General features: G+C 39.8%; 1 pseudogene; it reads left to right on the top strand.

Annotated features, from left to right (window-relative positions):
- The first annotated feature begins 3,030 nt into the window (after nt 1-3,030).
- Nucleotides 3,031-12,890, top strand: part of LOC106974511 (serine/threonine-protein kinase 26-like) — a 30,434-nt pseudogene continuing 20,574 nt past the window's right edge.

The raw sequence follows: 12,890 nt of genomic DNA, 5'->3' as shown, positions 1-12,890 counted from the left end.
TATGTAAAGCAGTTGGCTCTTGAAGAAAATGGGGCAATTCTTGGAAGAAAATGGGGTACAATTCTTGGAATTTCAACATTCTTTTATCAATCAGGAAAGAACATAAAACTCTTATCAACTCTCACTGTGAAGCCCAAACCATAGGAAATCCCACCCTTGATATGCATTTGCCCTAAATATAATTTCCTTCTGCACATTTATAAAATATGCTTCTAAAGCATATGCCTATATCCTGTATTTCTATTCCTTTGTGTAAGTTATATGTCCATATGAACATGGCTTAGAATGTTTGTGGTATTTAGGATGTATAGCTTGACAATTTAGTATAGTGACCAAGAACTTGGGTTTTAAAACCAGTTTTCCAGGAGCGCCTGGGTAGCTTAGTTGGTTGAGCATCCAACTCTTGATTTCTGCTCACGTCATGATCCCAGAGTCATAGGATGGAGCCCTGTGCTGGGCCCCGTACTGAGAGCGTGGAGCCTGTTTAAGATTCATTCTCCCTCCCCCCCACTCCTCTGCTCATGCTCTCTCTCTCTCTCTCTCTCTCTTTTAAATAAATAAATAAATAAATAAATAAATAAATAAATAAATAAATAAGTATTTTTTAAAAAGTTTTAAAAAGTTTTTCATATCCTAGCTCTGACCATAACTAGTTTTGTGACTATAGGCAAGTTACTAAAATCAGTGTACTTTTGTTGCTTTGCCCAAGGAGAGGAGATTATTGTGGATTCTACCTCATAAAGCTGTTAGGAGAATTAAATAAGCTGACATAAGTTCCACCTACAGCACTAAGTGTTTGATGAATTAGTTAATATTGTGAGTATGGTTGTTTTGTTGTTGTCATTAACTCTATAAAGATGTTTCATTTGGAATTTATAGTTCCAATCTAAAATTAGGTACATAGTCTTGTATGTAAAGCATAAAAATAACAAAGTTAAATGCTTGAGAAATACTATTAATAAACTAAAAAATGAATAGTGTCCCAGCATTTTCATGAAGGAAGGAATTAAGAAGGGAATTAAGGAGCTATGGTACCAGAGGAGTAGGAATATAGGAATAGGGGATTCATTCAGTGACTTTGTGTCCTGTTTGTAAAAGGGATTCATTGCTTTGCCTATTTAAGTAAAAAGGTGCTGTTGAGAAGAATATGAACATCAACACTTTGTCAATTTCACGTCTCTGGGAGGTGCCATATCTGGAGCATGTTCTTTTCTACCTGAATAAGCAACATTGATTAAAAAACCCTAAGGTTAGGGACGCTGGGTGGCTCAGTCAGTGAAGCATCCGACTTCAGTTCGGGTCATGGTCTCACTGTGTGTGAGTTCGAGCCCTATGTTGGACGCTGTGCTGACAGCTCAGAGCCTGGAGCCTGCTTAGGATTTTGTGTCTCCCCCTCTCTCTCTCTCTCTGCCCGTCCCCCACTCACATTCTGCTCTAAAAAATAAACATTAAAAAAAATTTTTTAACCTAAGGTTGAGAAGTCATCTGAAACAGTCCCCTAACTTTAGTCAAATTAATTTTAATTATTTCATTTTACAGATTACGAAGTGAATTCCAGAAATGTTAGTGTTATTATAAAGAGTTACAATGGGGATTAGAACTTGAAATTTCTCACTCTGGGTAAAATAGCCTCAGCAGACTTTAACTTCAACCATACAGAACCCAAAGTGTAATACCCCAGGAAACTGAAGAGGAAAATAGATCAGTTGAGTGACTATAATCCTGGAAACTAATAAATCTGTTAAACACTGTTCTGGCCCAGATTTGCTCTATGCTAACGTCCAAGTCATTTATCATTTTAGGATTTCTCATACTCTAACAATAGAAAACCAAAGCACTTTATAAGGATATTAATCCTACCTGCTTCCTGGGGATGCAATAATAATGCAAAATTCTTTGAAATGGCAAGTACTAGAAGGAAAACTATCTGATTCAATGTTCTATTCCTATTTCAATATCAAAGCCCAATGCTGCGAGTTAAGGACAGAATGAAATCACTTGAAATCAAATGGTTGATGAAATTTCCCAAAGCCCAGCTGTATCTCATTACATCAGATCCTTTAGTTACTAGTCTTTGCAACTATTATTTAAAAAAAAAAAAATTCCCTGTCTGTTGAGACGGTAGACTGACATTCTTCCGTTCACTGTGCATTACCTCATAAACTTGGTTCGTAACATTATCCCACACCTTTTTAGATTTAATGATAGATGTGTGTGCATGTGCATGTGTGTGTGTGTGAGAGAGAGAGAGAGAGAGAGGGAGAGATTATGCACAATATTCAAAGCAAAGTAGGTGCTCACAGAATCTGAAAAACTCACTCCCTCTTCTTTTTACAGAAGGAATTCCCCTCCTGCCATTTTAAATACTTTTTTCAAAAATCTTTTTTTTCTGCTTCACTCAAACAAAAATAAAAATCTGACATAAGGATAATGGGTATTGTAAAAATGGAAGGCGAACAATATGTACACTTTAAAGCAGAGACCCATAAAGGACTGTTTAGCCCAGTTTCTACATGTTTGCTGCTATTCCACTGCAGACTCTAGAATCCTTCTGTGCACAGTTCTGTACAACCACAAAGCTTCCATGAGTTTATAGAGATTTTATGTTCTAGCATATGACCTAATGAAATAACCATTCAGCTGCTATCCGCAGAAGTACAAAAGCCAACACCATCAACCCCTGGTTTCAAAAGCACCCCATTTTCCTCCATGATTCCTGTGGAATTCATTTCCTAAATATGGAATTGATAATGGATTAAATTGATTATTTCAAAAACAGCCACAAGTTGCTTTGAGTTCTCCAAGTAATACAGAATACATGGAGTAGATGGTGGAAGTTTAGGAAAAGAGAAGCCGAACAAAAGTCTCCACCCATTGTAAGGATCAGATCTTGAGAAACTGGGAACATATGCAAATGAGCTTAAACTTTAATCTGCTGGATACTTTGAGCAAGAGATCACCATAATAAGGTATGTGCTTTAGGAGCACAGATTATGCATAAAATTCAGAAAGAAAATTCAAGAGGCCAATATGCTATTTTGGGAGAAGTTGATGAAGAGTGAGTTTTTCATTGACATTGGGGATGAAGAGGAAAGGATGAATTCAAGGGACAGTCAAGAGGTGGAAGTAAAAGAACAGGTGGGAGAATCTCAAATCCCTGGAAATTCGGTACACATGTATCTTCTGGGATTGGACAACCTACCAGAGGGTGATGCTGTTCACGGAGAGAATAGTTGCATGATGAGGATAAGGAATATGCACTGAACACCTACCACGCGCCAGGTGGTGCTTTAGGAGCTAGCATCACTAGGCTGAACAACACTTCTCCTTCAGTGGGCAAATGATAAACTGGTATATCCAGACAGTGTAATATTATTCAGTGCTAAAAAGAAATGAGGGCACTACTGGGGCACCTGGGTGGCTCTGTCGGTTAAGCATCTGATTTAGGTTCCGGTCACAATCTCATGGTTTGTGAGTTTGAGCCTCGCATTGGACTCTGTGCTGACAGCTCAGAGCCTGGAGCCTGCTTCGGATTCTGTGTTTCCCTCTCCCTGCCCCTCCCCCACTTGCGCTCTCGCTCTCAAAAATAAACATTAAAAAAATAGTTTTAAAAAAATGAGCTATCAAGCTATGAAGAGACATGGAAGAACCTTAAATATATGTTAATAAGTGAAAAAGGCCAATCTGAAATGGCTACATGCTGTATAATTCCAGTTATATAACATTCTGAAAAAGGCAAAATATGGAGACAGTAAAAAGACCAGCGGTTGCCAGGAGTTTGGAGGGAAGGAGGGACAAATACATGGAGTGCACAGGATTTTTAGGGCAGTGACACTACTGTCTATGATACTACAGTGGTCGTTATATGTCATCATACATTTGTCAACACCTATAGACCACAAAACACCAAGAGTGAAGCCTAATGTAAACTATGGACTTTGGATGATAATGATGTGTCAATATGGGTTCATCATGTATAACAAATGTCCACTCTGGTGGGGGATGTTGATAATGGAGGAGTCTCTGCATGTGTGGGGGCAGGGGGGTATATGGGAAATCTTTGGATCTCCCTCACAACGTTGCTGTGAACCTAAAACTGCTCTAAAAAATAAAGTCTATTTTGTAAAAACTACATCCTTTGGGAGAAAAGGGGAGCTGCATACATTCTGGGGTGGGGGGACTCACATTCCAAAAGAAAAACAAATTATAAACAAAGGCAAATCATCTGACTGCCAATGAACTGAAAGGCAAAAAGAAGAAGGAGAGGAGAGGAAGTTGTTTCTGTACTGGACTATCAAGAGAATAAATATTACACAATTGGGTCAGAGAAGAGTATGTGTGGAATGCAGGAGATCTTCAGAATGCACATTTTACTACTCCCATGTTCTAGGATTAAAAATAATGGATACAATATTGGATATATTATTGGATATTGGATAATATTGGGTATATGATTTCCTTTGTATATATTGGATATTTTACACACACACACACACACACACACACACACACACACATTCTATGGAGGAAAAATACAGTCAGACAGGGGTTAGGAAATGCACAGAGTATGAGCTTGTTCTTTGAAAAAGGTGGTCATTGGGGGCACCTGGGTGGCTCAGTTGATTAAGTGTCAGACTTCGGCTTGGTCATGATCTCATGGTTCATGAATTTGAGCCTCTCTTTGGGCTCTCTGCTGTCAGCACTGAGCCCACTTCAGATCCTTTGTTCCCCTCTCTCTCTGCCCCTCCTCTGCTCAGGTGTGCAAGCGCATGCTCTCTCTTTCAAAAATAAACAGAAATAGGGGCGCCTGGGTGGCTCGGTTGGTTAAGCGTCTGACTTCGGCTCAGGTCATGATCTCACAGTCTGTGAGTTCGAGCCCCGCGTCGGGCTCTGTGCTGACAGCTCAGAGCCTGGAGCCTGTTTCAGATTCTGTGTCTCCCTCTCTCTCTGCCCCTCCCCTGTTCATGCTCTGTCTCTGTCTCAAAAATAAATAAACGTTAAAAAAACAGAAATAAATAAATGAATAAGGTGGTCATTAAATAAAGTGATTATGAAAGGCCTCATTGATTAAGGGACATTTGGACAGAAACCCAAGAACTGTTGATACCTGGGAAATAGCATTCCAAGAAGGACCTAAGTATGAAGTCTCTGAGGCATAAGTATGTTAACGTGTTCAAAAATGTCACAAAGTCCAGTGTTACTAGAATGGAATGAGCCAGAGATTTTAGGACAGAGAAGTAGATAAAAGTAGATTGTTCCAGTAATTAAAGGATTTTGTAAGGATTTGAGATCTTACTCTAAATGAGATGAGAAGCCACTGAAAACTCCACAGCAGAATGGCATGGTGATTCTTTCAGGTTAACAGGCTCTAACTGCTACCCTGAGAATAGATCAGGAGGAGAGAAAAGGCAGAACCAGGAAGAATAATTATGAGTTGATGGCAATTATTCGGGCAAGATATGATGGCACTTTAGACCACCGTGGCAGCAGTGGTGAGAAGAGATTGGATTCTAGATGTATTTTGAAGGTAGAGCTGGCAGGATTTGCTGATGCCTCTAAGATGGGCTGTGAAACAGAGAAGTCAAGATGGCTCCAGGTTTTTTGTCTAAGCATCTGAAAGTCTGAAGTGGTCATTTACTGAAGAGGGAAAGCTGTGGAAGGAACAGAACTGGGGATGGTTAAGAAGGTTAGGAATTTGGTTTTGGACATATTAAGTTATTGGTAGACATCCGAATGAAGATAGAATCCTGAAGACCAGGATTGAGGCCTGTTTAAATTTTGGCATCATCAGCACACAGGAAATTAAATAAGGCCATGGGAGTAAATGTACTCACCTAAGAGGTGAGAGTAAAAAAAGAAGAAAAAAGTTCAACAATCGACCTCTGGGACACTCCACCAATAAAGTTTGGAAAAGTAAGGAATAAACAGAAGAAGAAATTGAAAAGAAACAATCTGTTCTACAGAAAGAGAAAGACAGAGACAGAGACCTTGGCCAAGTGAAGAAAGGGTTGCAAGAAGGAAAAAATGATCAACTGACAGGTGAAGTAATGTCAGGGATTAGAATGGCCTGTTGAAATTAGCGTTGGGAGGGGCGCCTGGTGGCACAGTCTGTTGGTGTCTGACTTTGGCTCAGGTCATGGTCTCACAGTTCATGTGTTCGAGCCCCACGTCAGGCTCTGTGCTGACAGCTCAGAGGCTGGAGCCTGCTTTGGATTCTGTGTCTCCCTCTCTCTCTGCCCCTTCCCTGTTCATCTTGCTCACTCTCTATCTCTTTCTCTCTGTCTCTCAAAATAAATAAACATTAAAAAAAAACAGAAATTAACATTGGGAGAGCCACTGGGGAACTTGAGAAATCAATTTCAGTAGAAAGTGCTGAGGGAAACCCGATTGAAATGAATTTCGGAAGAGAAAACAAAGGATAGGAGTTGGACACATTGATGATAGATAAATGTCTTAAAGAACTTTGCTATAACTGGAAGCAAATAAATATGGTGGTGGCTGAAAAGGGATGTAGAATTAAGGGTAATTGTTGAAATGGAATAAAACTATATTTGTTTGCCTGTGGGAGTGATCTACTCAAGAGGAGATCATTTATGATGCAGAAGAGAGAGGAGACAATTGTAATATCAATGTCCTTGAGGAAGATAATCATTCAGAAATCAGTCACTCAAGAAGAGACATGATGACTAATATGGGAAGAAGAAATGTATTATAGAGGGGCGTCTGTGTGGCTCAGTTGGTTAGGCATCAACTCTTGATTTAGGCTCAGGTCATGATCTCACAGTTTGTGGGATCAAGCCCCATGTCAAGCTCTGTGCTGTCAGCAGAACTTGCTTGGGATTCTCTCTTCCTTTCTCTTTCTGTACCTCCCCACACCCCCTCCCCCCCCCCCCCCGTGCTCTCTCTCTCTTTCTCTCAAAATAAGTAAATAAAAAAATGTTTAAAAGAAATCTATTATGGAAATTAGAATTTATGTTTATGTAAGAGATGCTGAGGAAGTAAAATTTGTAGAGTCAGAGCAAGAGTTACTAGTCAGCCTGCCTAGGTAGTGTGGGTTGGTAGTTTGGAGCTTGTGGAAAAATCCAAAAAACCAACATTTCTACCTGCCAAATTAGGACCACAAAGGAGGAGCTCACGGAGGGATCTATGGAAGTTGTTGTTTCTGTGCAGCTACCACCTGTGTGGGTTCACATCCAAGCATCTGGTGGTTGGCCTGGGGCCACTGGTGGTCAGCAAGGCCAACAGTTAGGAAGATGAGCTAGACATGGAACAGAGTGAAGACCAGCTGAGACCCACTAGACACCTTCACATCTGATGGTCACAGTATCTGAGCACTACAACCTTCCAAAAGCAATGACCACTGATTCACTTCCACCTCCTAAATCTTGTGCAAGTTGCCTTTTGGGGCACTTCTAATCTAGCCATTCAAGGGATTCTAGAAAACATAGTTCCTAAATTGATAATAGCACAATCCAGGACTTTTCAACCCTTTCAACTTAGCATCCACACACAACTCTTTCAGGCATACTTAACTTTCAGATAAAGATGGCAAAGGCAAAAATATGTTTCTACTTAATATAATGCAAATGTCACACGATCAAAAACTGCTAACCCTCTCTCCAAAAGAGAATACATATATTTAATCCATCTCTAGGTAAATTTATTCCTCTTCTACCTGAGTCACATGCTCACTTTGATATCTTATAACTTAAATCCTGAGATATAAAATTAACCACTATTAACCATATATTAGTTAGTGGAAGAAGAAGTTGTTGCAGTAATCAACCTGTCACCAGGAAAGAGAAGGGAAGAGGGAAAAAGGAATGTTTTCATTGGTTAATTGCATATACAAATATATTTATATAAAAGCAAGTAAGAAAAACACATACCTCTACAAATTCTATAACTGGTCCCATAGTCATACTGGTATTTGCTGTCCTTCTACTACCTATTCTATGTTGATTTTGTCCTCCCCAAGAATGTCTGCTGGTCATGGTTCCTTGCCTGTGGAGTGACAGAGACTTTCATTTCAAGAGGCTCTGTCAGTTTGGGGCAGTTTCTCATGGTTTCTATCACAGAACATGGGAGTACTAAAAGGTGGCCCTGTGAATCTTCAGCATTCCATATGTACACTTCTCTGGCCAATTGTGTAATAGTTATTTTCTGGATGATATAAATTACCCCAATATAGTAACCACTTCTTTTTTTCTTTTCTTTCTTTTTTTTTCTCTTTACGTATGTATGTATTCATTTATTGCCTATTGTTTCACTAGTGTGAGAAACACTAAGTTGCCAGGTGACTGCTGATGAACAAACTTTTTTTAATGTTATATAAGAGAAGCAGCACTATATGTAGGTCAGTAATTCAGAGAATACTCCATATTCTGGAGAACATAACCCCATACTCACAGTTTTATTACCCTCAGAGTGGTATAATTGAGTCTTCAAAAGAACATTTCACCATCCCATCATATAAGCTCCTATAGGGTGAGAGAGATGGTGGTAAGACCAGCGAATTCCATGAGCACAAGCCCATTTCCTTTAAAATGAGTTGGTTTGTCAGAAGCAATGGTTTGTAGAATATCATGACATGAATAAGGCATTATGCAAATCCATGGATGGTAGATTTGTCAGATGCATTATAAGCAGAGAAGGCAAATCCACATGCAGAGTGTCTATTTCAATGAGAACAAAATACTGTCTTTTCCAAGATGGATGTGGTCCAGTATAATCAACCTGTCACCAAGTGGCTGCCTGGTTCCCCCAAGAAACTGGTGACAAATCAGTGGCTCAGGGTTGATGTTTTCTGTTGGCATATTGGACATTTAGCAGTGGCTGTAGACAAATAAGTCTTAGTAAGTAGAAGTCCATGTTGCTGAGCCCATGCATAACCTCCATCCCAGCCACCATAGCCATTTGTTCATGAGCTCATGAGAAAGAATGGGGGTGTCTGGGAAAATGGTCTAACATCCACAAAACAGGCCATTTTTCCACCTGACAAATAAAATCCTTCTCTACTCAGGTTTTTCTTTAATGAGCACTCATATGGAACATAAAACTCCTTGTACTGTTTTGGAGAGAGTATTTCCACAAATCTCTTCCCAGATCTCCTAGCTACCTACTTCCTAATCATGTTCCTTCCAAGCCTCTGACCACCAAGCCAAATTGTTAGCCACTTACCCTGAAATAATGTAGATCTCTACCTACCTCTGACCATCTCATCTCCCAAGAAAAAGGAAAAAAAGACAGGGGTTGTACTCAAAATTCTGCCTTGGTGGCGGGGGGGGGGGGGGGTTCCCTTCACCACTATTCTTCAAAGACATCCCAGAGAGGATTTAGAGTGCTGTCACTGTCTACTTCCACATGATACCATCATACTGTGCAGAACCATCTGTAAATTAGGCCTTGATTTTTCTTCCTCAGTCATCAGTTAATGGGGAGCTTCCCATGAGGGGGATGCAGCAATGTGTCAGGAGTGAAGACCATGGGCAACTGGGCCACTCACCCATGCAACTTTCTTGAGCCTTCAAGATATGCTCGAGCCTGATCTCACATATATCACCTATACTTGATGATGGAATGCTGCTAAACATTATATCTTATTGAGTCAGGTAACAAGCAGTTTATGATGGTTACTTCGTGGTCCATTTTCAAGTGTAGAGCCCGGCAGGAAGCCAGAAGTTGTTTCTCAAAAGAAGAATAGTTATCTGCAGAAGGTGGCATTGCTTTCATCTAAAATTCGAAAGGTCTGTTTTGTCGGTCACCTATGGTGTCCTGTCAAAGGCTCCACAAAACATCCCTCTCTGCCACATTCACTTCATGTACCATCAAAGGAACCTACTGGGTCATAGAGCCTAAGTGGCAGAGCAGTTTGGCACTTTCAACCAGCTGCCGAGTTTCTCTTGTCTGAAGCTCCTCAAAACTGACAGCTCTTCAAGTTATTTGATCAATGGGTCTGAGCATCAGGCCCAAATGAGCGTATGTTGACTTCAAAAATCCAAAGGGATGCATTCGGTGCTATGCCACTATCATTGTTGTAGGAAAGGGTTACAAGCAGCAACTTATCCTTCAATTTAGAAGGGATAGGTCAACATACCATGAGATGCCTAGAACTCTCACAAAGTAGAAGGCCGTCTAAATTTGGGGGCAGTTATTTCCTACCCTATGTTTTGCGTGTGTTTTACCAAGATGTCTAGAGGTGTTGCTACTTTTTGCTCACTAGTCCAATTAGCATGATACCATCAAATTAGTGGAGCAGCATGGTGTCTTATGGAATAACGAAGAAATCAAGGTCCCCATGGACAAGATTATACCAGAAAATTGGAGATTTTTAATCCAGAGGTAGTACACTGAAGGAGTATTGATGACTTCGTGTATTGAAAGCAAACTGCTTCTGATAATATTTATTAAAACATACAATGAAAAAGCATTCATTACATCAGTTGCTATATCAGTCAGGGTTAAACCAGAGAGATAGAACCAGTAGGAGATATATATTAAGAGATTGATGGCAAGCAATTGGCTTCTATGCTTAGGAAGGCTAGCTAGGCAAGTTGCAAATCCATAGCATAACTGGCATGGACTGATGCTGCTATCCGTAGGAAGAACTTTTTTTTTCATTAAGGAAGCCTCAGTTCTATTCTTGAAACCTTCCAACTGATTGAATCAGACCTACCCAGGTTATCTAGAATAATCTCTTTTTCTGAAAGTCAACTGGCTATCTAATCACATCCTCAAAATAATCACCGCAACATCTACATTAGAGGTTGGGTGGATCACTAGGGCCCACAGCCTACCCAACTTGCATACCAGGTGCCAGAGGTATTGACTTTCTCCAGCAAGGGAAACATCTGGAACAGCAGTTGGAATTTGATTCACCACTTCCTTAAGTTTACAAAAATCCCATCGTCATTCTCTAAGATCCAAGATCCATCTGTCCTCTGCAAAAACGAAATAGGTGAATTGAATCAGGATGTAGTAGGAATGACCATGCTTGCATCCTTCAACTTTTTGATCAAGGCACAAATTTCAGTATTTCTTGTAAGAATGCAATATACTTTTAGTTGGAGGTACAGGCCTTCTTAGTGGTTTCCATGCAATCTTTCCTACCAAAACAGTCCTTTCTTCATGGGTCAGAAAATTAGTGTGGAAATTCTCCTAGTGGCTAAGTATGTCTCCTATAACTATAAATTCCAGACTTGAAAAAATAACCACAAGATAGACTTGGGAACCAACTGGCCCACTTTGAGATGGGCACAAGCCAAGATTCCATTAATTATCTGAACTCCTCAAGCCCTTAATCTTATAGGTGGACCATGGAGATGTTTTGAGTCTCCAAGATTTAGGGTCAGTTCAAAACCATAAAGTCTAGTTAGTTCTCCTTCCCCAGTGCACAGACACCAGGTAAGTACCATGGTCACTTCAAGGAAATCTAAAAAGAAAGATTTACAGTATAATTTTTAGCCTCATAGCAGGATTTTCCTCAAAGGGACTTAGTCTCCCCTTCATATAAGGGGCTCTTGATCTGTGAACTGGCTCCATACAGGAAACAATTGAAGGACTGCAAACCCTTCCATGGTGACTAAAGTCAAGACTACTGTTTGCAAGATACAGAGATCTTCACTTATTTTAATCAAGTACAATTTTAGTAGACTGCCCATTGATTTCAGTCCAAAGGACACCATGATTGATTAGCCAATACCAAAATAGATCAAACCACACTGTTACTATTTTACCTTTGCTGTTTATTACAGTAACCACGTCCACTTTGTCTCATCTGACTACCTGACCACCATCTGACCCCTTCTTCATTATCGCCATTAAATCCCCATTATCCCCCTTGACTTCTAAATGGACTTCTGGAATTCCTATTATCCCTGCTAAATTCAGGAAGTTTATTTCAACGGCAGAATTTCCCAGTCTCCTTTCTGACTTACAGAAAATTATCCACGGAACTCTCCAAGGATGTCAGTTCACCTCTCACTAAGTATTCTTAATGTCCTGCTAAATGGGAGGCTTTCTGCACCACTCTCCCCCCAGGTGGCATTTTTAAAGAGTGTGTAAGCATGTATTCATAATACATCTATGATAGAGATTTTCCCCCCATTTTACAGATGTGGAAATTGAGGGATGCTGTTTACTCAAGGTTATTCAATTTCCAATTTAATTGATGTATTTGGAATTTGAACCCTAACTCTATTTGACCGCAAATTCATGCTTCTTATAATTAGACCCTTAGCCACACAAAGTACAAGTTTACTCTAGTTACAGCTTTTAAGGATTTTTTTTAAAGTAGACTTAATTCATTTTTAGAATAGTTTTAGGTTTACAGAAAATTGAGTAGAAGGTACAGAGAATGCCGATGAACTCCCTGCTCCCACACATGTATAGCCTCCCCCCATTATCACCATCCCCACTAAAGCATTTGTTTCAATTGATGAGCCTACATTGACAAATAATTATCATCCAGAGTCTGTAACTTACATTAGGGTCCACTCTTGAGAGTGAATACTCTATAGGTTTGGACAAATATGTGATGATATGTATCCATGTAGAATAGTGTCACAGCCTGAAAAATCCTCTGTGCTCTACCTCTCTCCCCCTGCACACACTTTTCATGGATTTTTATGTAATAAACATAGTTTTTATGCCAGATTTCAAACACAAACATTCTTGATCAATTCTTTTTTGTCCAAAAAAATTCACATGTGTAAGAATATTTTGAGATACTGTTAAGATACTTAACTGGACTGGGCATAACCTACCAATTATAATCAATATCTCGGTGCACATGATAGGCAAGTCAGGTAAGCAGCACCTTGAACAGAATGCAGCCTAAAAGAGGTTTATTTCTGCCCATGCATGCTGCATGCTAAATGGTCCCTTTTCAC

Source organism: Acinonyx jubatus, chromosome A1 (assembly GCF_027475565.1).
Source record: "Acinonyx jubatus isolate Ajub_Pintada_27869175 chromosome A1, VMU_Ajub_asm_v1.0, whole genome shotgun sequence".
In the NCBI taxonomy this organism is placed as follows: domain Eukaryota; kingdom Metazoa; phylum Chordata; class Mammalia; order Carnivora; family Felidae; genus Acinonyx; species Acinonyx jubatus.
The sequence above is the reverse complement of the archived record's forward strand: the minus strand, read 5'-3'. Positions and strand labels throughout refer to the sequence as shown.